Source organism: Rattus norvegicus, chromosome 5, assembly GCF_021556685.1.
Source record: "Rattus norvegicus strain SHRSP/BbbUtx chromosome 5, alternate assembly SHRSP_T2T, whole genome shotgun sequence".
Taxonomy (NCBI): Eukaryota; Metazoa; Chordata; class Mammalia; order Rodentia; family Muridae; genus Rattus; species Rattus norvegicus.
In genome coordinates, this window is record NC_141538.1 from 105,547,464 (window position 1) to 105,573,961 (window position 26,498).

Here is a 26,498-nt window from a genome sequence, read left to right on the forward strand (position 1 = left end):
ATATCTATTTCTTGGGCTTGTTTCACTCTGATATTTCTATTCTAATTTGTTTATTTTTATTTTATCTTATTGTATTATATTTTAGTTTAGTTTATTATTATCCCTTAAATGCCTGTTTGTTTTCTAGTAAGAGAAAGAAAGGGGGTGGATCCAAATGGGAAGGGAGGGTCTAGGAGGACCTGGGAGGAGTGGAGAAAAAGGAAAGACTATATGTTGAAAATCTATTTTCAATTAATGGATAGTGCTAATGTCTGCTGGTTGATTTTAGTATTTAGTAGAGGTGATAAGTAGAAGGACCTGGAAGTCAGGAAATGATAATTTATTAGCTGTAATATATAAGCTCCAACTTAAGATCAACTATATTTAAGCAAGTAAGCATTTGGCAACTTATTAACTTCTTTTAGTGGACACTAAATTTAAGTGACAGACCCATTCACTGAAAGCCACTGATATGCTGAGGACACATGTTGAAGACAAGGAATACATAGGAGCACTGAGCCAAGAGAAGAAAATGGTCAGAGGGGAATGGAAGAAGTGTTTGCAAAGGCTTTAGGAGCAACTATTGATTCTTGACACATACCTGAGCTACTTTTATACTGATGCTCAGACAAGGCTTAACATCAACAGAAGGATACATTTCAACATTTTCACCTCTGACAACAATTGTTCAGTTCTTGAGAATTATAGACTTTGACAATTTGACCTTCTTGTGAATAACAGTGAGCTCTGTATTTGGGGTGGTGGCCAATGCTTATGTCACAGCTACTCACATAGTATATAGCACATAGTTTAGATTCTTTTGGAATGACATGGAACATACATACAGCCTAAGAAATTATCCAGGCATAAATGGGCAAAGACCTTTGTTTGTTTAAAGCACGTGAAATTAGCTCTAGTGACATAGTCTTCTCTGATAGTGTTTGTAATTCCTATTTACTTTAAAACTTTGTTTACTTGTAAAATTGGTATACATTTTCTCCTATTTGAGTTGAATTGACACTACCACTTGTTTGGGAATTGTGAAATACTGCAGTACAGGAGCACAGCATTTAAGCTAGAAGATCCATCATTTGGGACATAAGCTGGCTGTGGACTATTTTAGACTTCATTTGAGAGATGCCCTGTTTGAATGACTCTGTGGCTGATGCATGGTAAAAACAAATAAAACAAACAAAACCAAACCAAACCAAAACAAAAACAAAAGTACTTTCAGATTTTTTTATGCACATTGACCTAGCCAAGTGATGCATCACTTCTTATGCCTTTAAGTTTCTAGAAAGATCTAGAAGTTTGACTTTATACTGTGCCTACGTACACTAGTTGGTGAGAAAGATTTACTCAAGTTCAGATCTGTAACTGACTTTTGGCATTTCTATCTCTTCATGAATATATACTTTTCTTTCTTTTCTCCATGTTTCTCGTGCTTTCTTTACCTCCTTCAGCTTCTGTCTAAATAAGAATCTGTCTGGCTGTTGAATCCCACTGATCATAAATCCTGTAGTTGGCTTGTTTGGACATCCTGCTGACACCCTTCTCCCATATTTCAGGCATCCTCTTGTTCTGCAGAAGATATGCCATAATGAAGAAGATGTTGCTCTATGTTGGAGGTAAACTGAGAGCAGTCTTCCAGCAAATAACTCGCTCTCAGCCTCTTCAATTTACTGAGGACTTTTCCAAAATCAAAAATGATTGACTACAACCCACAGGTACAAGATCTTCTATGTGGGGCTCTCAGCTTTTAAACTCAGTGTTGATTTGGCTGTCAACCAGTGGCTTTCTTTCAACCTTTTCTAGGCACCATGTGTGTGTGTGTGTGTGTGTGTGTGTGTGTGTGTGTGTGTGTGTGTGTGTATTCTTTTCCCTTGTTTCCATTCATCAATCAGCAGAATTTCCTGGCTCTGTGTAAAAACTGCACTGATTCACAAAGGCTCACGGCCAGGAGCGTGTTTGCTAGCTGATAGAACTTCTGGGGAGTGGAAAGTTAATGAAGGCTTAGATTTAGTCAATGATGGAGTCATGTGATGGCATTATTGTGATTAGATGGAAACTGAGAGGTAGGGTCTTATTAGAAGTATTCCACTGGAGGTGTATGTACCTGGAAAAGGAAACTTGTCTTTGACCCCCATCTGTTCATTCTCTGTCTGCTTTCATGTTGTCATGTGGTGAATCCCATATGCTATACACTCTCTACCATGATGTATCTGCCTTATGTTAGGTCCAAAGTAATAAAGCTGGGTGTCCATGGACTGAAACTTCTGAAATATGAGCCAAACCACTGACCCTTCTTTTATATGAATTATCAGCAATGGGGGAAACTAACCCAGGTATTTGCATACTCTAACACATATTTTATGTGTTAACACATTATTTTATGTGCTCTTAAGGAAACTTCATGAAAGAAAAAGCATCCCTTGGGAGCTTCGGTTTGTAATTTCCCTGATGTCTTCTTTAAGGCAAAGTGGCTTCCTTCCTCTAAGTATCTATACATTGGAAAATATCTCTAAGAATTGGGATAATATTGAAGACAGGATATTATACCAGATGTGGCATTTCCTAATGGGTGTTCAAGTCTGGAAGCAAGAGAGAACTCAGGCCTTACACTATTGTTGCCTTGCAATTAGTTGCCCATTGCTACATAGCATTGTGGGACTTGCCGGTAAAGTGATATGGCTTGGAGAAGAGTTTGATAGAACTGTGAAGATACCCCGTGAGAACTACTTCCTACTGCATTTAGTTAAAGGAGACAATAGCCAGTCTCATTGGAAGCGTGAGCCCCAAATGAGTAAGGGGGGCAAACCCACTAGACCAAAGGGATCCAACTGAGTTAAATAAAGGCTATGCCCTTTGCTCATGTATAATGAAGTTTGGGTGTTTATGTGATTTATAAAGAAGAGACATTTATTTCTCACAATTTTGGAGGCTGGGAAGCTTAAGATCAAGTTGTCAGTGTTTAGTTTCAAGTATAGGCTCTATTTCCAAATTATACCATGTTGCTGCAGAATAATATGAATAGCTAATGAGAAAAGATAAAATATTTGTTATTGTAATCTAGTAGGACATTTGAGTTTATTTATCATAGAAATCAAAATATAATACCATTAATGTCTTATATTTATATTCAGTCTGATATACAACTAGTCATTTTTAGTCTGAGTTTTAATTTAAGTGAATTTAGTCCCTAGTACTAATGATTTATATTGGCCTTTCTAGGTCTGAGTAACATTTCGTTTTCAAGTAGGTTTTTCTGGAATTATTTTCTTTTAAGAATTTTCAAATTTGTGAATATGGTTATGTGACTCAAATTGAGTTGACTAGGTATAAGATTCTTGAATTATAATTTATTTATCTTAATTTTAAATAGAAAGTAACACTGAAAGAGTGATGGTGAATGTAGCTTAGTGGTAAAAAAAACTTACCTAACAGGTCCTCAGTTTGATCCCTACCAACACACACACACACACACACACACACACACACACACTCACCATCACCATTATCAGTGGATTTGTGTTTTGCCTCACTACTGAGCTGTGTGAATGCTTCCTGGGGAAATGAAACACAGGTGTGCTAGGCTATGTTCCTTCCTTGCTGCCATTGAGTGCTGGCTCAGAGCATGCCAACACCTACTCAGGTGAGGAGGAATGCAGCCAAAGATTAGGGGCCCCAGTCAGTGCTCCTTCTGGTCAGAAATAGCACAAGCCTGGCCGAGGCTATGGTTTCTAAACTCCTGAGCACCAAAACGGCACTGGGAACCATGAGGAGTTGAAGACCAAGATGCCTTCAGTCCATGATGAGCTCAGGGCTGGGAAGAAGGAATCCTTAGCTCAAGGTGAGTGTCAGGAGCTCAGAGGGGCCTTGGTAATGAAAGCTTCCCCCATGGTGGTTCTTTTTTTTTTTAAATTCATTTATATATTTATTTTTTAAATTTTTTATTAGATATATTTCTTTTTTTTATTAACTTGAGTATTTCTTATATACATTTCGAGTGTTATTCCCTTTCCCGGTTTCCGGGCAAACATCCCCCTCCCCCCTCCCCTTCCTTATGGGTGTTCCCCTCCCAACCCTCCCCCCATTGCCACCCTCCCCCCACCAGTCTAGTTCACTGGGGGTTCAGTCTTAGCAGGACCCAGGGCTTCCCCTTCCACTGGTGCTCTTACTAGGATATTCATTGCTACCTATGAGGTCAGAGTCCAGGGTCAGTCCCCATGGTGGTTCTTGATGAGAGAGACAGTCCTTGCTTGTCCAAACTATTTGTTCACGGGGAAAAGGGTACATACAATTTAAACAGGGTGGACCAGAGATTAAATATCTTTTGCAGGAAGGAATGTCAAGGAAGGGAATCTTATTGGCTAAATCCTTAGGGTGGCCCATCTAGATATCTCATTAGCATAACAACTCTGGGCTGTATGTTACATGACCAATTGTCATGGTCTTCTTAATAGGGTGTCATGGTCACATGCTCCAGGACAGGAATATGGTTGGGAACTGATTCAAATGTCTACCTTTCTCAATTATGAGAATTGCTGGGACTCCTTAATCTGCTTGACCTTACCAGTTTATCTGTTTGGTGATACAGTTCCTCTTGCCCTACAGTAACCACCTCCATCACCACCACCACCACCACCACCATTACCACCACATCCACCACTATCACCATCACCACCAACACCACCACCACCATTACCACCACATCCACCACTATCACCATCACCACCACCACCACCATCACCACCACCATCACCACTACCACTACCACTATTACCACAAGAATAACAAAAGAAAAAGAAAGGAAGAAAGATTAATATAAAGTGGAATATGATCCAGGATGCTCCAGAAAAACCAAGAGGTCAGGCTGACAGTATTACAGTATTTTCATACAAATGACTTTTGCTTTTTCCTAAGTAGTTATAATATATATATATCCATATATAAAATTTTTGACAGCTTGAATTTTAGAGAAGAAATGATGCTACATCTCTATAAGGTTAATTACAATCAATTTATTAAGTTTTTTATTTTAAAATTTTTATCTCTCTCATTTTGATTTCTTTCAGTTCACCAATTAAAGAGTATCAAAATAGACAATATTCACTGACCTCCATCATCCTGCCCAGGGTTCTGTCTTCCTTCCTGAGGAGGTATTCTGAGCCCCAGGAACATCTAAGTTAGATTCTTTCCCCACCAATTCCTTGCCTATCAGGTTCACTTGGGCCACAGCCAGCAGAAGTGAGCTGCACACTCATATCTGACGTCCACCATTTAGCCCACAGCTCTGCCTACCTTCTGGAGGAAATATGTGGAGTCTCAGGAACATTCAGGTCAGTTTTGACATAGCCAGCAGTAGTGAGCACCATGCTGTTCCCTGAACTCCATTGTCAGGCCCAGAGTTCTGCCTTCCTCCATGAGGCGTCCTGCTGGGATCAGGAACACCCAGACATCCCCAGGGGCAACAAGATGGCTAAAGGCCAGTGTAAAAACAATCAACAAAAAGCCAGAGAAAAATGGCACTGCCAGAGCCCACTTATTCTACTGCAGCAAGCCCTGGATTTCCTAACACAGCCGCAACACAAGAAGATGACATTAAATTCAATCCTAAGATGATAGAGGCCTTTGAAGAGGAGATGAATCAATCCCTTAAAGAAATACAGAAAAATATAATCAAACAGGTGAAGGAAATTGATAAAACTATTTATGACCAAAAATAAAAATAAAAACAATAAAAACACAAACTGAGTGAATCTTGGAAGTGGAAAACCTAGGGAAAAGAACAGGAACTACAGATGTAAGCATCATCAACATAATGCAAGAGATGGAAAATTGAATTTCTGAGGCATAAAAATTACAATTGAGGAGACTGAAGAAATTGATACATTGGCAAAAAAATGTTTAATCTAAAAAATTCTGGACACAGAACATCCAAAAAGCCTGGAAGACCATGAAAAGAACAAACATGAATAATTGGAAGAGAAGGAGAAGATTCCCAAATGAAAGGTCTAGAAAATATTTCAACAAAATCATAGAAGGAACTTTCCCAACCTAAAGAAAGATATGTCTATAAACCAAAAAGAAGGTCACAGAATACCAAATAAATTGGACCAGGAAAGAAAAACCTCCTACCACATAATAATCAAAACACCAAATGTATAGAACAAAGGAAGAACATTAAAAGCTGCAAGGGGAAAAAGGTCAAGTACATAGAAAGGCAGACCTATCAGAATTACACTTGACTTTTCAACAGAGACTCGAAAAATCTTAGATCTACTACATGAAGTAAAAATTTTAATCACTGTTGGTGGAAAAAGCAAGTTATTCTATGACAAAATGAAATGTAAACGATATTAATCCACAAATCCAGTCCTACAAAAGATACTAGAAGGAAACTCCATCACAAGAAGGCTAACTACACCCAAGAAAACACAGGAAATAAATAAACTCACACTAGCAAATCATACACATGCATGAGTTCTCTCTCTCTCTCTCTCTCTCTCTCTCTCTCTCCCTCCCTCTCTCTCTCTCTCTCTCCTTCTCTCTCTCTCTTTCTCTCTTTCACACACACACACACACACACACACACACACACACACACACACACACACGCACACACAAAACCATGTAATGTCTCTCAACATCAATGAACTCAATTCCCCAATAAATAGACATAGGCTAACTGAATGGATGTATAAACAGGATCCATCATTCTACTGTATAAAAGAAACATATTTCAGCAACCAGGATAGACATTACCTCAGAGTAAAGGGCTAGAGAAAGGATTTTTCAAGTAAACAGACCCAAGAAACAAGCTGGAGTACCTATTCTAATAGCTAGTAAAATAATCTTTCAACCAAAATTAATCAAAAGATGTTGAGAAGAACACTTCATACTGAACAAAAACAAAAACAAAACAAAAACAAACAAAAAACAAACAAAAACAAAAACAAAAACAAAAACCTACCAAGAATGAAGTCTCAATTTTAAACATACTTGCCCCAAATGCAAGGGCACTCACATTCATAAAAGAAAATTTACTAAGGCTCAAAATACACACTAATCCTCACACAGTAGTAATGGGAGACTTAAATAACCCACTCTCACCAAATGGATAGGCCATTGAAACAAAAACTAAACGGAGACAGAGTGAAACTAATATAAGTTATGAAGCAAATGGTTTTAATCGATATCTACAGAATATTTCACTCTAAAACAAAAGAATATATCTTCTTCTTAGCAACTCATGGAACCTTCTCCAAAATTGACCATATAGTTTGTCGCAAAGGAAGCCTCAATAGATACAAGAAAAATAGAAATAATCCTTTGTATTTTATCAGACTAACATAGATTAAAGCTGGACTTCAACAACAGAAACAACATAAAGCCTATGGAACTGAAAACTCTACTTAATGACCACTGGGTCAGGGAAGAAATAAATAAATAAATTAAATACTTTCTAGAATTCAGTGCAAATGAAGGCACAACATACCCAAACTTATGGGAAACAATAAAAGCAGTGCTAACAGGAAAGTTCATAGCATTAAATGCCTTCATAAAGAAATTGAAGAGATCTCATACTAGTAACTAAAAGCACATACGAAAGCTCTAGGATAAAAAGAAGCAAACGCATCCAAGAGGAATAGATGGCAATAAATAGTCAAAGTCAGGGCTGATATCAACACATTGGAAACAAAGAGAACAATGCAAGAATTGATGAAACTGAAAGCTGATCCTTTGGAAAAAAAATCAACAAGATAGACAAATTCTTGGCCAGGCAGACAGTATCCAAATCCATATCCAGAAACAAAAGGGGGACATAACAACAGACACTATGGAAATCCAACGAATCATTAGGTTTTACTTCAAAAGCCTGTACTACACTAAATTGTAAAATCAAAGTGAAATGGACTATTTTCTTGATAGATCCCACTTAAAAAGTTAAATCAAGATCAGGTAAACAATTTATATAGAACTACAACCTCTAAGAAAATAGAAGCAGTCTTCAATTGATTCCCAACCCAAAAAGCTCACAGCCACATATTTTAGCACAGAATTCTACCAGACTTTCAAAGAACAGCTAATACCAATACTCCTCACACTATCACATAAAATAGAAACAGAAGGAACATTGGCAAACTCATTCTACGAGGCCATACTCACCCTTATATTTCAACCTCACAAAGACTCAACAAAGAAGGAGGATTTCAGACCAATTTACCTTACTAACATTGATGTAAAAATATTCAATTAAATACTTGGAAACAGAACCCAAGAACACAACAAGCGTATCATCTACCATGATCAAGTTCATCCTAGGGTACAGGGATGGGTCAATATATGAAAATCCATTAATGTAATCCATTGTGTTATGAATAAAATCATATGATCATCTTATTAGATGCTGAAAACAGCCTTTGACAAAAATCTAAGACCCCCTTCATGTTAAAAGTCTTGGAGAGATCAAGTGACACAGGTTACATACCGAAACAAAATAAAGACAATATGCAGCAAGCCAATAGCCAACATCAAATTAAAGGAAGATAAATGTAAAGTAATTCCTCTAAACACTGGGACAGGACAAAGCTGCCCACTCTCTCTGTATCTATTCAGTATAGCACTTGAGGCTAGAGCAATAAGGCAACTGAGGAAGATCAATGGAATACAAACTGGAATGGAAGAAGTCCAAGTATTGCTATTTGCAGATAATATGATAGAATACATAAGTGACCCCAAAAATTCTACCAGACAACTCCTACAGCTGATAAACACTTTCAGCAATGTGAATGGATACAAAATTACTAAAAAAAATCAGTTACCCTCTTTTGTACAAACAATAAGTGGACTAAGAATGAAATTAGGGAAACAACACTTCATGCAACAGATACAAATGATATAAAATATCTTGGTGTAAGTCTAACCAAGCAAATGACAGAGCTATATGACTAGAACTTCGCATCTCTGAAGAAAGAAATTGAGAAAGGTATCAGAATATGGGGATATCTTCCATGCTCATAGATCAGTAGGATTAACATCGTAAAAGTGGCCATCATACTAAAAGCAATCTAGAGATGCAATGCAAATCCCATTAAAATTTCAATGCAATTCTTTACAGACCTTGAAAGAACAATTTCAACTTCATACTGAAAATCCAAAAACCCAGGATAGCTAAAGCAATTCTGTACAGTAAAAGAACATCTGGCGGTATCGCCATCCCTGATTTCAAGCCGCACTGCAGAGCAATAGTAATAAAAGCCAGTTAAAAACTGTATGTTTTTTGTATGAAAACAGACAGGTTGATGAGTGGAATTAATTAAAGACCTAGAAATAAACACACACAGCTAATAACACTTGATGCTTGAGAAAGAAACCAAACTGTTGCTGGTCTAAATAAATTTCTGCATATAGAAGAATGCAAATAGATCCATATTTATCACCCTGAACAAAACTCAAGTCCAAATGGTTCAAACACCTCAACACAGAACAGGACACACTAAATCTAATAGAAGAGAACATGGGGGAACTACCTTGAACATATTGGCACAGGAGACAGCTTCCTGATCCGAACACCAATGGCTCAGGCACTAAGATCAACGTTTAACAAATGGGACCTGAAAAGCTTCTGTAAGGCAAAGGACACAATCAATTGGACAAAACAGCAGCCTACAGAATGAGAAAGATCTTCACCAACTTATAATGCAACAGAGCACTAATATCCAAAATATATAAAGAATTCAAGAAATTAAATACTGACAAACCAAATAACCCAATTTAAAAAGTGGGGTACACAAATTCCAAATAAAGTATTGAAGATAAATTTTGTAAATGTGTGCTACTTCTGTATGAGTTAATACATAAATAGTTCATGAAAATATTTAAAGGCAGGTATTTCATCATTATAGTTATAATTGTTAGTAAAGAAAAAAGTGGGGTACATAGTTAAACAGAATTTGCAACAGAGAAATCTCTAATGGTCAAGAAACACCAGAACAGATGTTTAATACCCTCAGTCATCAGGCAAATGCAACTCAAAATGACTCTGAGATTCCATCTTATATTTGTTGGAATGGTTAAAATTATAAAAAACAAAACGCAAGTGACAGTACATGCTGGTGAGGATGGGGAGCAAGGGGGACACTCCTCCATTCCTTGTGAGAGTGCAAATTTACATGACCACTGTGGAAATCAAACTGATGGTTTCTTAGAAAATTGGGAATAGTTCTACCTCAAGACCTAGCTATACCACTCCTGGACTTACACCCAAAAGATGCTCCAGCATACTACAGGGACATTTGCTCAACTATGTTGATAACAGTTTTATTTGTAATAGAGAGAATCTGGAAACAACCTACTTGTCCCTTAACCAAAGAATTGATAAAGAAAATGTGTTACATTTATACAATTAGATACATGCATACAATTGTATACAGTTATACAACTAATACACTACTCAGCTATCAAAAACAAAAACATCATGAAATCTTCAGGCAAATGGATAGAACTAGAAAATTTTATCCTGAGTGACATAACCCTGATCCAGAAAGACACACATGATATGTATTTTACTTATAAATGAATATTAACCACAAAAAATACAGGATAACCCATGCTACAATCCACAGGCACAAAGAAGATAAGTAACAAGGAGACCCCTAGAGAAGATCTTGAATCTCACTAAGAATGGGAAATGAAATAGACCTCAGAGGTTGATAGGGGGAGGGGAACTCTATGGGACAGGGGATAGAGAGGAGAACAGGGTGGAGATCAGGTGTTGGGAAGTGGAAGGGGTGGGGTTGGCAGCAGAGTTCTGGGAGAGAGAACAGAAATCAATGCTGGGGAAGAGGGTAAGGTCTGGGATGAGCTGGGAAATGTGAGGCTCCCAGGAGTCCATGTGAATGACCCTACCTGAGACTCCTAGTACCTGGGGATACGGAGACTGAAGTGGCCACTTCTTATATCCAGGTCTATTTATAGTAGACGGAAGTGGACACAAATCCATAAAAAAAATTGGCCTGACAGAAAATTTGTCCTGACTATAAGATCTGCAGGAATAAAGATGGAGCAGAGATTGAGGTCAACCAATTGTTGGCCTAACTTGAGGTTCATCCCATGAGAGAGAGCCAACCCCTGACACTATTAATAATACTCTGCTATGCTTGCAGACAGGAGCCTAGCATTAACTGCCTTCCGAGAGACTTCACCCAGAAGCTAATGGAAACAGATGCAGATATCCACAGCCAAATGTAAGTCAGAGCTCAGGAAGTCTTGTGGAAGAGTTGGGGGAAGGAGTAAGGTAAGGGACACCACAAGTAGACCTACACAGTCAACTAACCTGGGCTCACGGGGGCTCACGGAAACTGAACCACCAACCATAAAACACGCACAGGTGGGACTTAGGCCCCTGCACGTTTGTAGCAGATGTGCAGTTTGGTCTTCATGTGGGTCTCCTAACAATTGGAGCAGATGTTGTCTCTGACTCTGTGCTTGTCTTTGATCCATTTCCCCTAACTGGACTGGCTTGCCTTGGGGGGTACCCATGGGAGGCTTCCCCTTCTCTGAAGAGAAGAGGGATTAGGTAAGGTTGGGAATGGGAGGAGAGGTGGTAGGGGAACTGCGATGTAAAGCGAATAAATGAAAGGAATTTAAGAAAAAAGAAGTGCACAAAAGAAAAATTATTAAAAAATCAAATTATCAATAAGTGGCTCATTTTAAAAAAATAAAAAAAAAGTTACAGTAAAATAAGTATGGCAAAATGGCGACTTTATCTATGGCAAAGTGTATAGTTAAGCAGTGTCAAATGTACCCATACTGTGCACCCCTGATCACTATCCATCTGCAGGTCATCCTGTACTGTTGAAGCAGTCCCTTATTCATCCTGCCACCCACACCTAAAACAATATTCTGTTTCATATCTTTGAATTCGACTGTACTAGGTATTGCAGACCTGTAAAATCATACATGTCATGTGGTGACTGTCTTTGTTAATCCTGAGATTCAGGAGAGACAAAAACAGTTTCACCGTTTGAGTCAATTTGCAACATGGTTCTAATTAAGTCCTGACCAGGATGGGCTTTAGTTAGGACCACTTCCTGCAACTCCCAGAAGAGCGACCTTGAGACACTTTTTGGATGTACTTATAAGGACAAACCCATAGGCCACCATATTTTCCCTTGAGGCTTTGCTATTTTTCTTTTTTTTAAAATTTACTTAATACTTAATAATAATTCTTTGGTTTCCGGGCAAACATCCCCCTCTGCCCTCCCCTTCCTTATGGGTGTTCCCCTCCCCATCCTCCCCCCATTGCCGCCCTCCCCCCACGAGTCTAGTTCACTGGGGGTTCAGTCTTAGCAGGACCCAGGGCTTCCCCTTTCACTGGTGCTCTTACTAGGATATTCATTGCTACCTATGAGGTCAGAGTCCAGGGTCAGTCCATGTATAGTCTTTAGGTAGTGGCTTAGTCCCTGGAAGCTCTGGTTGCTTGGCATTGTTGTACATATGGGGTCTCGAGCCCCTTCAAGCTCTTCCAGTTCTTTCTCTGATTCCTTCAACGGGGATCCTATTCTCAGTTCAGTGGTTTGCTGCTGGCATTCGCCTCTGTATTTGCTGTATTCTGCTATTTTTCAAGAACTACAACTCCCAGAATTCTAGGAAGCTGCCTGGTCCTTGGGCAGGTGGAGTTTACAGGTTAACTTTGGGATTTACAACTTATTTCACTTAACATATGCTTTCAATTTTCATGCATATCGGAATGTATAAAAGTTTTTATCATAAACCCGAGGATCCCTGTCCGCAGCAGCTCTCTGCTCCCAAACCCCATGGGAGAGAGACCTCACCGCATGGACAGGTGGGCACTCCTGAGACTGCAGAGCAGAAGAGACCACCAACACTGCCCACCCCTGCTCACATCCCTAGCCAAAGAGGGTACTGTATACGGCCTCTGGGTTCCCGTAGAGGAGGGCCCAGGGGCAGCAGGTCCACTGTGTCTGAGACACCGCCAGTATCTGAAGGGACCAACTGGATAAACAGTTCTCTGCACCCAAATCCCGTGGGAGGGAGAGCTAAACCTACAGAGAGGCAGACATGCCTGGGAAACCAGAAGAGACTGCAGTCTGCACACATCTCTGACGCCAGAGGAAAACACCAAATGCTATCTGGAACCCTGGTGCACGGAGGCTCCCGGAAAGGGCAGCGCACATCTTTCTGGTTGCTGCCGCTGTGGAGAGCTCGTAGGCAGCGCCCCACAAGCAAACTTGAGCCTCGGGACCACAGGTAAGACCAACTTTTCTGCTGCAAATGACCTGCCTGGTGAACACCAGACACAGGCCCACAGGAACAGCTGAAGGCCTGTAGATAGGAAAAACTACACGCCCGAAAGCAGAACACTCTGTCCCCATAACTGGCTGAAAGAAAACAGGAAAACAGGTCTACAGCACTCCTGACACACAGGCTTATAGGACAGTCTAGCCACTGTCAGAAATAGCAGAACAAAGTAACACTAGAGATAATCTGATGGCGAGAGGCAAGCGCAGGAACACAAGCAACAGAAACCAAGACTACATGGCATCATCAGAGCCCAATTCTCCCACCAAAACAAACATGGAATATCCAAACACCTGAAAAGCGAGATCTAGATTTAAAATCACATTTGATCATGATGCTGGAGGACTTCAAGAAAGACATGAAGAACTCCCTTAGAGAAACACAGGAAAACATTAATAAACAAGTAGAAGCCTACAGAGAGGAATCGCAAAAATCCCTGAAAGAATTCCAGGAAAACACAATCAAACAGTTGAAGGAATTAAAAATGGAAATAGAAGCAATCAAGAAAGAACACATGGAAACAACCCTGGATATAGAAAACCAAAAGAAGAGACAAGGAGCTGTAGATACGAGCTTCACCAACAGAATACAAGAGATGGAAGAGAGAATCTCAGGAACAGAAGATTCCATAGAAATCATCGACTCAACTGTCAAAGATAATGTAAAGCAGAAAAGGCTACTGGTCCAAAACACACAGGAAATCCAGGACTCAATGAGAAGATCAAACCTAAGGATATAGGTATATTGAGACTCCCTGTTCAAAGGACCAGTAAATATCTTCAACAAAATCATAGAAGAAAACTTCCCTAACCTAAAGAAAGTAATACCCATAAGCATACAAGAAGCCTACAGAACTTCAAATAGATTGGACCAGAAAAGAAACACCTCCCGTCACATAATAGTCAAAACACCAAACGCACAAAATAAAGAAAGAATATTAAAAGCAGTAAGGGTAAAAGGTCAAGTAACATATAAAGGCAGACCTATCAGAATCACACCAGACTTTTCGCCAGAAACTATGAAAGCCAGAAGACCCTGGACAGATGTCATACAGACCCTAAGAGAACACAAATGCCAGCCAAGGTTACTCTATCCTGCAAAACTCTCAATTAACATAGATGGAGAAACCAAGATATTCCATGACAAAACCAAATTTACACAATATCTTTCTACAAATCCAGCACTACAAAGGATAACAAATGGTAAAGCCCAACATAAGGAGGCAAGCTATACCCTAGAAGAAGCAAGAAACTAATCGTCTTGGGAACAAAATAAGGAGAAGAAAAGCACACAAACATAACCTCATATCCAAATATGAATATAACAGGAAGCAATAATCACTATTCCTTAATATCTCTCAACATCAATGGCCTCAACTCCCCAATAAAAAGACAAAGATTAACAAACTTGATATATGCAACGAGGACCCTGCATTCTGCTGCCTACAGGAAACACACCTCAGAGACAAAGACAGACATTACCTCAGCGTGAAAGGCTGGAAAACAACTTTCCAAGCAAATGGTCGGAAGAAACAAGCTGGAGTAGCCATTCTAATATCAAATAAAATCAATTTTCAACTAAAAGTCATCAAAAAAGATAAGGAAGGACACTTCATATTCATAAAAGGAAAAATCCACCAAGATGAACTCTCAATCCTAAATATCTATGCCCCAAATACAAGGGCACCTACATACGTAAAAGAAACCTTACTAAAGCTCAAAACACACATTGCACCTCATACAATAATAGTGGGAGATTTCAACACCCCACTCTCATCAATGGACAGATCATGGAAACAGAAATTAAACAGAGACGTAGACAGACTAAGAGAAGTCATGAGCCGAATGGACTTAGCAGATATTTATAGAACATTCTATCCTAAAGCAAAAGGATATACCTTCTTCTCAGATCCTCATGGTACTTTCTCCAAAATTGATCATATAATTTGTCAAAAAACGGGCCTCAACAGGTACAGAAAGATACAAATAATCCTATGCGTGCTATTGGACCACCACGGCCTAAAACTGGTCTTCAATAACAATAAGGGAAGAATGCCCACATATATGTGGAAATTGAACAATGCTCTACTCAATGATAACCTAGTCAAGGAAGAAATAAAGAAAGAAATTAAAAACTTTTTAGAATTTAATGAAAATGAAGGTACAACATACCCAAACTTATGGGACACAATGAAAGCTGTGCTAAGAGGAAAACTCATAGCGCTGAGTGCCTGCAGACAGAAACAGGAAAGAGCATATGTCAGCAGTTGACACCATACCTAAAATCTCTAGAACAAAAAGAAGCAAATACACCCAGGAGGAGTAGAAGGCAGGAAATAATCAAACTCAGAGCTGAAATCAACCAAGTAGAAACAAAAAGGACCATAGAAAGAATCAACAGAACCAAAAGTTGGTTCCTTGAGGAAATCAAAGAGATAGATAAACCCTTAGCCAGACTAATGAGAGGACACAGAGAGTGTGTCCAAATTAACAAAATCAGAAATGAAAAGGGAGACATAACTACAGATTCAGAGGAAAATCAAAAAAATCATCAGATCTTACTATAAAAACCTATATTCAACAAAACTTGAAAATCTTCAGGAAATGGACAATTTCCTAGACAGATACCAGGTACCGAAGTTAAATCAGGAAGAGATAAACCAGTTAAACAACCCCATAACTCCTAAGGAAATAGAAGCAGTCATTAAAGGTCTCCCAACCAAAAAGAGCCCAGGTCCAGACGGGTTTAGTGCAGAATTGTATCAGACCTTCATAGAAGACCTCATACCAATTTTATCCAAACTATTCCACAAAATTGAAACAGATGGAGCACTACCGAATTCCTTCTATGAAGGCACAATTACTCTTATACCTAAACCACACAAAGACCCAACAAAGAAAGAGAACTTCAGACCAATTTCCCTTATGAATATCGACGCAAAAATACTCAATAAAATTCTGGCAAACCGAATCCAAGGGCACATAAAAACAATGATCCACCATGATCAAGTAGGCTTCATCCCAGGCATGCAGGGATGGTTTAATATACGGAAAACCATCAACGTGATCCATTATATAAACAAACTGAAAGAACAAAACCACATGATCATTTCATTAGATGCTGAGAAAGCATTTGACAAAATTCAACACCCCTTCATGATAAAAGTCCTGGAAAGAATAGGAATTCAAGGCCCATACCTAAACATAGTAAAAGCCATATACAGCAAACCAGTTGCTAACATTAAACTAAATGGAGAGAAACTTGAAGCAATCCCACTAAAATCAGGGTCTAGGCAAGGCTGCCCACTCTGTCCCTACTTACTCAATATAGTTCTTGAAGTTCTAGTCAGAGCAATCAGACAACAAAAGGAGGTCAAGGGGATACAGATCAGAAAAGAAGAAGTCAAAATATCACTATTTGCAGATGATATGATAGTATATTTAAGTGATCCCAAAAGTTCCACCAGAGAACTACTAAAGCTGATAAACAACTTCAGCAAAGTGGCTGGGTATAAAATTAACTCAAATATATCAGTAGCCTTCCTCTACACAAAAGAGAAACAAGCTGAGAAAGAAATTAGGGAAACGACACCCTTCATAATAGACCCAAATAATATAAAGTACCTCGGTGTGACTTTAACCAAGCAAGTAAAAGATTTGTACAATAAGAACTTCAAGACTCTGAAGAAAGAAATTGAAGAAGACCTCAGAAGACAGAAAGATCTCCCATGCTCATGGATTGGCAGGATTAATATAGTAAAAATGGCCATTTTACCAAAAGCGATCTACAGATTCAATGCAATCCCCATCAAAATACCAATCCAATTCTTCAAAGAGTTAGACAGAACAATTTGCAAATTCATCTGGAATAACAAAAAACCCAGGATAGCTAAAACTATCCTCAACAATAAAAGGACGTCAGGGGGAATCACTATCCCTGAACTCAAGCAGTATTACAGAGCAATAGTGATAAAAACTGCATGGTATTGGCACAGAGACAGACAGATAGACCAATGGAACAGAATTGAAGACCCAGAAATTAACCCACACACCTATGGGCACTTGATTTTTGACAAAGGAGCCAAAATCATCAAATGGAAAAAAGATAGCATTTTCAGCAAATGGTGCTGGTTCAACTGGAGGTCAACATGTAGAAGAATGCAGATCGATCCATGCTTATCACCCTGTACAAAGCTTAAGTCCAAGTGGATCAAGGACCTCCACATCAAACCAGACACACTCAGACTAATAGAATAAAAACTAGGGAAGCATCTGGAACACATGGGCACTGGAAAAAATTTCCTAAACAAAACACCAATGGCTTATGCTCTAAGATCAAGAATCGACAAATCGGATCTCATAAAACTGCAAAGCTTCTATAAGGCAAAGGACACTGTGGGTAGGACAAAACGGCAACCAACAGATTGGGAAAAGATCTTTACCAATCCTACAACAGATAGAGGTCTTATATCCAAAGTATACAAAGAACTCAAGAAGTTATACCGCAGGGAGACAAATAACCCTATTCAAAATGGGGTTCAGAGCTAAACAAACAATTCACAGCTGAGGAATGCCAAATGGCTGAGAAACACCTAAAGAAATGTTCAACATCTTTAGTCATAAGGGAAATGCAAATCAAAACAACCCTGAGATTTCACCTCACACCAGTGAGAATGGCTAAGATCAAAAACTCAGGTGACAGCAGATGCTGGCGAGGATGTGGAGAAAGAGGAACACTCCTCCATTGTTGGTGGGATTGCAGACTGGTAAAACCATTCTGGAAATCAGTCTGGAGGTTCCTCAGAAAATTGGACATTGAACTGCCTGAGGATCCAGCTATACCTCTCTTGGGCATATACCCAAAAGATGCCTCAACATATAAAAGAGACACGTGCTCAACTATGTTCATCGCAGCCTTATTTATAATAGCCAGAAACTGGAAAGAACCCAGATGCCCTTCAACAGAGGAATGGATACAGAAAATGCGGTACATCTACACAATGGAATATTACTCAGCTATCAAAAACAATGAGTTCATGAAATTCGTAGGCAAATGGTCGGAACTGGAAAATATCATCCTGAGTGAGGTAACCCAATCACATAAAAACACACATGGTATGCACTCGTTGATAAGTGGCTATTAGCCCAAATGCTTGAATTACCCTAGATGCCTAGAACAAATGAAACTCAAGACGGATGATCAAAATGTGAATGCTTCACTCCTTCTTTAATAGGGGAAAAAGAATACCCGTGGCAGGGAACAGAGGCAAAGATTAAAACAGACACAGTAGGGGCTGGGGATTTAGCTCAGTTGTAGAGCGCTTACCTAGGAAGAGCAAGGCCCTGGGTTCGGTCCCCAGCTCCGAAAAAAAGAACCGGAAAAAAAAACAGACACAGAAGGAACACCCATTCAGAGCCTGCCCCACATGTGGCCCACACATATACAGCCATCCAATTAGACAAGATGGATGAAGCAAAGAAGTGCAGGCCGACAGGAGCCGATGTAGATCGCTCCTGAGAGACACAGCCAGAATACAGCAAATACAGACATGAATGCCAGCAGCAAACCACTGAACTGAGAATAGGACCCCCGTTGAAGGAATCAGAGAAAGAACTGGAAGAGCTTGAAGGAGCTCGAGACCCCATATGAACAACAATGCCAAGCAACCAGAGCTTCCAGGGACTAAGCCACTACCTAAAGACTATACATGGACTGACCCTGGACTCTGACCTCATAGGTAGCAATGAATATCCTAGTAAGAGCACCAGTGGAAGGGGAAGCCCTTGGTGTGCTAAGACTGAACCCCCATTGAACGTGATTGTTGGGGGAAGGGCGGCAATGGGGGGAGGGTGGGAAGGGGGACAGCCATAAAGAAGGGGAGGGGGAGGGATTAGGGGGATGTTTGCCCGGAAACCGGGAAAGGGAATAACACTCGAAATGTAAATAAGAAATACTCAAGTTAATAAAAAAAAATACAAGCCTTCTTCTTCCCTGTAGGTCAGGGGACTGGGCTTCTCCTACTCTACTTAATAAGTTACCTGTCAGCCCCCCGGGATCTGACTAGATGGCTAAAGACTGCGGGAAGCCCTGTCTTGCATTGGATAAAACTGTCTACTGCATAGAAAGAATAAAAAACAAAACTTATGCTTAATTGATCTTTCTTCTCATTCCAACCTGTGCAGCCTCCAAGTTATTTGAATGAAAGATTATAAGTAGCCTGGATTGTGCTTTCTGATTCATTTGTTCTGTTCATTGTAACCTATGCCACAGAGTACAATGTCCATATGAGGGTCACCACCAATAGTATACTGCTCTTGCCACAAGTGCCCTCCACCATCTTTCCATTAACTCAAGTTAATAAAACAAATTAAAAAAAGTTTTTATCATAAAGTTAAATGATATTCAATAGTTTATATGTCTCTTTCTACCTTTTTACGTCTTAAGCGCTCTGCTGTAACTATCTGAGACTTAGCTTTCAACTCTTTCATACACACACACACACACACACACACACACACACACACACACACACATTCAATAAAATTGAAATTCTGTGTTTAATTTTGTTCTGCTTTTTGGTTGTTTGAGACAAAGTTTGTCTATATAGCCTCCGCTATCCTGGTACTCACTATAAATGAGGCTGGTCTTGAATTCATGGTTTTGAACTCTGCCTGCCTTCACCTCCAAAGTGTTGAGACTTAAAATATATGCCACCACACCGGGCCTGTCCTGTATATAATTTTTTTGAGAACAGCTGTCACATTTTCCTACCAGCTTTGTATTTCAACCATCCTTACCAATTCTTGTTTTCTGTTTTTTTTTAATAATAGAGACACTAAGTGTATCATGTGAACTAAATTTTGATCTGATCTCTATATATACTTTTTATCAGGGTACTATGGACACTGGCCTTCTCACTAACATTTACTACAGAATACACATGGTTTTCTTCCAGAGAAGTGAATCCATATATATGTATGTATATCCATATATATATATATATATATATACACACACACACACATATATATATATACACATGTATATGTCCATATACACACACATATATATTCCTTTGTTTTAATTATTTATCTGAATATATACTTTTGATAATTATGTTTTTACTTTTCACTGTGAATTTATTCAACTCCCTCTGTGGTTTTATTATCTTCATTTGTAGAATTTAGATTTTTCAGAATGTTATATCTCAGAATATATTTGAAGAGAATTATTCTGCTTCATGGGAGGGATTTCCTCTGAGACTAGATCCAATATGCTTTGGCTTTCTTTTTTGTTTGTTTTGCTTTTGTACATCTTTCTATAAATGTTTGGTTTTGCTTATATTTAGTGTCCAATGTAGGCAGCGCTAACATGCCTTCTCTTTTCACAGGAGAAGAGCTTTCCTCTCAGCCTCTCTAAGCTTACTTTTCTTCCTCTCTCAGATGAACTTTGAGGGATACATTTAGATGTTGGTCTCTTTCTTCTTTACTTTTTTGTGTAGTCTGAAGGAATTGTATTCTGAAGTGGGATTTGTCATTTGAATTTTTGACCCATGGGGAAGCCTGACCTTCTCACTTGACCTCCAAGGAGAGGCAAGTTATGCACATCTTTTTTTCAAGGGAATAGTTAGATCTGGAAGCTAAAACAACCTGACATTTCCACTTTCTGTGAGTTCAGAAGACTTACAACAGATTAAGAGAGAGCCATACTTATCTTTAGAGTGCTGACCTCCTGGTTTGCTTTCCTGAGATCTGCAATCCCATTTAGGGATGAATTGAGGAGAAGTTGGAACAAGAGAAAATTTGGCACAAGGATAACCACTAGTTGAAAAGTACAGAATCTACCCTCAAGATACTGTATAGAGAGAGGCTTCAGGAGCTGCTGGCTGGGGGTTCTGCTTCATGAAGGATGAAGTGCGGTTAAGCCATACTGCTGGTGCTTCCTCTGCTTTTTTTCCAGCACATCATTTTATTTATTTATTTGTCTTCAGTATAAAAAGTATAGCTTTTAAGCGGTCTCTTTATTCTATATTTCTTTTCCTATTGAATATTTTTTATTTATTCAAAGGTTATTCCCTTTCGTGATTTCCCCTCCAGAAACCTGCTATTTCCCCCTACTTTTATGAGGGTGCTCCCACACCCACCCACCCACTCCTTTTCACCTCTCAGCACTGACATTCCCGTACACTGGGGTATCAAGCCTTGACAGAACCAAGGGCCTCTCCTCCTATTACTGCCTGACAAGGCCATCCTGGGCAACATATGTGGCTGGGGCAAGAAGTCAATCCCTGTGTACTCTTGGGATGATGGGTTAGTTCCTGGGAGCTCTGGTTGGTTGATATTGTTGTTCTTCTTATGGGGTTGCAAACCCCTTCAGTTCCTTCAGTTTTTTTTCTAACTCCTCGGTTGGGGACCTATCAACGAGGGTGCAGAGGGTACCTGGAAAAGAATGGGGGACAGATAGGCAAAGAAGAACCCCAAGACAAGAGTCTGCTCAAAGTGGCAATTTTATTTTTTCCCAAGGCTGAATTTATACCATAACAGGGGTAACAGAGGCGGGGGTGGGAAACATTTACACAGGCTAAAGATACAGTATTCATGTGGTCAGCTGATGTCAACAGGATGTTGGTTTTTCAGAAAGGTTACAGGTCATCACATTGGGCATCTTGACGTCAGATGTATTTCTCGGTGAGGTCAGAACTTTATCATATCACTATTCATCCTGACCACCAGATTTGTATTAGTCTTCTGCAGCTGGCTGGGGATTTTCCACAAACCCAGTCATACTTAACGCTAACCATAATATTAACATCAATAATGGAGGGTTTCAAGGGCATCACTCCCAACAGGGACCCTGTTCTCAGTTTAATGGTTGGCTACAAGCATTTGCCCCTGTATTTGTCAGGCTCTGGCAGAACCTCTCTGGAGAGAGCTATATCAGGCTCCTATCAGCATGCACTTCTTGGCATCAGCAATAAGGTCTGGGTTTGGTGTATGTATATGGGATGAATCCCCAGATGGGGCAGTCTCTCTGGATGGCCTTTCCTTCAGTCTTTGCTCCACACTTTGTCTCCATATTTCCTCCTGTGAGTATTTTTGTTCCCCTTCTAAGAAGGAGTGAAGCCACCCACTTTTTCATTTTCTCACATTATCTTCCTTTGCTCCTCAGTCCCTCTGCTCATCCAATTCTGCCTCTTCATAGGTCCATCCCTCCAGAACTTTGCACACTGTAGTAGGCAATGAGGAAATAGAGCTCTTCAACACCATTGTATCATTTTACGTCTAAGTCATAATGTATGCACTTCTACTAAGCTTTCATTTTAAATATCATCATGGGGGCATATGCCCTGGCCTACTTTTGGAGATCAGAGGACAACATCATGAGGTTGGTTCTCTTAGTCCCCTTTCCATGGGGTCCAAGGATCTAACTCAAACTGTCAGGCGGACAAGCAGGTGCCTTACAGTCCCAGCCACTTAGCTCTTCCTTTCACCAGTTATTTGCCCATGTGTCAGGTCTTGTCTTAGTATCTCTCTGACATGATTTGAGATGATAGGCTATAGATGACTTATAAATAAATAAGAAAATAAGGAATATTTTAGACTCACATACTGTTCAGGTAGAACCCATTTAATAAAACTAAAATATTACTAATACCAATGGTCCCTGAAATTTCCAGTCTACAAGGAATAAGTGTTGCAAATATTTTCTGAAGTGTGAAAAACATAATCATACTTTTCCTGGCTGAGCGTTCAAACAGTTTTTTTCTCTGTATCTGACACATGAGTTATTGACATCTCTTGTTGTCATAAATAAATAACTAAACTTTAGGCATGCTGAGAAAGGTCCCAGAGCCCTTGAAATTCATAGATAACTATGGGAAAGTGAATAATCATAGGTCTCACGTGGCCTTCCTTACTGGCCTTGGCTAGAGCTGGCCAGATTGGTGCCCATCAGATCCTGCCTTTAGAGTGGCTTCCAGAATTCCTTTTCACAGCTTTGCTGGACCTCAGCTTGCAACAAGTCTCTCCTGGGTGACTTGGATCCACACGGCTGATATCTGCCAGCTCTCCCTTGATAATGGATTGTCCCAAGAACTCCAGTTTCATTCTGCTTACTTCCCTGCATGGAGTCCAAGATCAGGATGAGTTCAAGCCAGGAGGAAGGGCTGTGGATATTTAGCTATCTTTCTATCCTGTGTGCTGCTTGGGAATAATCAAAAGTAGCTCTGGGGACTGGGTCAAGGTTTTGTGGTCTGTCCAATACATTCATACTTATGCATCTAATGTTTATTTCTTTTATTGTGTAATTTTTTACTAAGCAGGTAACATTAACACAACCATAACTCTGAGTTTATGGTTCCTAGAAGATACTCATTTCTTCTTGGTATCATCAGTTAGCAAGTACCTATGAGAGGTAATGTTTTTAGGTAAATATTTATTTGGGGTTATAGAGGTGGAATAAGGTCTGAAATTTGGAGCTGTTCTACTCATCTAATCATCATTGTTGTAATAAAGTTATCTAATAAGTAGAATTGTAAACAAATTAATTTAAGCAATATATACAAACTACACAGTACAGTTTCTGCATATAGTGTGGGATTCATAATAAAAATAAGCCAAGATTTTGGGAAGTTACTATAATAGATACATGTACCTGTGTAGTTACTGATTACCAAGGTAATCAGTGTGACCTGTGCATGAATGTGGGGGTATTCTTAAAACGACTACATTGCCTTGTATCTTTCAGTGATTTGTAGAAAAATTGATAATATTATATGGGGAAAATATGCTATAGTACATGTTATAATATCTGATTGTGTTATATATCTATATTTAATGTATAAAATATAACATATACATGTATAAGTGAAAGTAAGCTTCATGTACTACATCACTTAAAATATTGTAGTTGTCTAGAGAAGCCCTGACTATAAAGCATCTTGCCAATATGATCTATTTATTTCTTCATCAACTCTATCAGGTAGAGTCCTCGTTATTTCTGCTATATAGATATATGATTAAGTGACTTATGTTTTCTGTGTTTCTGTTTCTGTCTTTGTCTGTATCTGTCTGTGTATTTGTCTGTCTCTGTCTCTCTTTCTCTCTTTCTCTTTGTCTCTGTCTCTCTGTCTCTGTGTGTGCGTGCGCACATGTGCACGTAAACACACCACACACACACACACACACACACACACACACACACACACACACACACACACACACACACACAGTGTTCTTTGAATCTGAACAGTTTCTTCCAGTAGCTTATGTTTTAAATGCTTGTTTCCTAATGGGCGTCATTATTTTGGGAGTAGGTAGAAAGTCTGGGCATTAGGGCCAGCTAAAGAAACGAGTTACTGACCATGTGCCTTTGAAGGCAACTCCTGGTTTCCAGTCCCCTCCTTGCTCTCTGTTTCCTGATGCTATGAGGGAATATCTGCCTCTTCCACACTGCTCTGTTGCACTGATTTTCTGCTTCATCAGGAGATCAGAATCAGCAGAACCAAAGAATATGGTCTCTGAACTGTGAGTCAAAACAAATCTTTTCCCTTGTGTCACAGTGGTGATTAAGCTTCCTAACACATCATTTGTGTGAGTGTTCTTAAAGGGTCTTCCCTGCATTCACAGAGCTTCAAAATGAAAAGTCAGTCTTTGTGCCCAAGTATGTAGGAGTCTAATACTAGTTATAATATTCTAAGTGCATTTTTCTTTTATTAGCTACTTATTTGCATAGAGGATTCTCTAGCTTGCCATTTATAGACTCCTCACCCCTTTAGTTTTGACATTCACTCTTACCCCAAGGGGTGCCTTCTTCAGCACATTATTCTCAGCAACTCGAAAAGGAAATTAACTACTGGTATCCTCATCTTAGAATTGGGGAACCAAGACTTAGGGGCATTGAATCACACAGTACTCAAGTAATCGAAGTTGAGCTGACCATGTGTTTGATTTCAAGTTTTTCCATCTTCCCACTACGGCATACTTAAATGGTCCCAATTAGTGTACCCACCAACTTGGAAACCTGTCATTCACATAGGCTGTAGGAAGCCAAGAAGGCTGAGGCTACCTCACCAGGCCTAGCTTCCTGGTCACACATGTTCTGGAGTCTAGTAAAAGAGGAAGAGGATCAACTAGTGAGCCAGAGGTGTGGGTCTCTAGGGACACCTACTTTGGACTGTCTGTTCCAGTTCAGTCTAAGAAGATCATTAAGCTGACAGGCTCACAGCTGGAGCAGTGGCCAGCCTGCCAGGGGCCTGATTGATGATATTCTAATACTGGGTGTTATTGTTTTAGCACTTCATCTGTTTCCCATTAGATGACCAATGGTGGAAATTTTCATCATTGTCTTTTGATTAACCTCAAATAAAGAGGAAGCTAGCAAACACCAAACACATTTGCAAGGACTCCAACCTCAATTGGGTACTATAGCATGATTTGGTTTGGGCAACTGGTATAATAAGGAATTCATAAGAAATGACATCTAACAGGAAACTAGGAGCAACAGTTGGGTTCTTCACAGCAGAGGATGTATGAATGGTTTTCCAGACTGCAGTTGCAGGCACGTTCTCCCCATTTTCATCCACTCCCCACAGATTCTATCCTATTGAAGAGAGAAATTGGCATTCTTTTTTCTTTTTGTTTCCATGTTATAGCGCTGAGGACTGATCTACGATCTCAGGCAGGTGATGGAAAGCACCCCACCCTAAACTTTCTCCTCCATCCTCTCTCTAATAGTTTTACTTTGAGACACTCTCTCATGAACTTGCTCACTCTCACCTTGCCCTCACTCTGAAGTTCACAGAGGGCATAAATCTGAGACCCATCTGCCTTCAACTCCCACATAGCTCTGGGCTTCTGCCACCAAACCTGGCTCTGTCAGTGTTCTTTTCGAGCTCCCCTTTGACCACCTAGCACAATGACATGCCACTAAAGAATTTACATTTTGTCAGCTTTGTTTCTATTATAGATTAAAAGTCTGCTGTCAGGGGTTGGGGATTTAGCTCAGTGGTAGAGCACTTGCCTAGGAAGCGCAAGGCCCTGGGTTCAGTCCCCAGCTCCGGAAAAAAGAACAAAAAACAAAAAAAAAGTCTGCTGTCCAGTTTCTCAGAGTTTGGCAGTTTCTGTCGTAGCTACTCATGCATTTCCTCTCTGATTTGTTTATTAGTTTAGTCTCTCTTCCCTAAATTTTCCTTC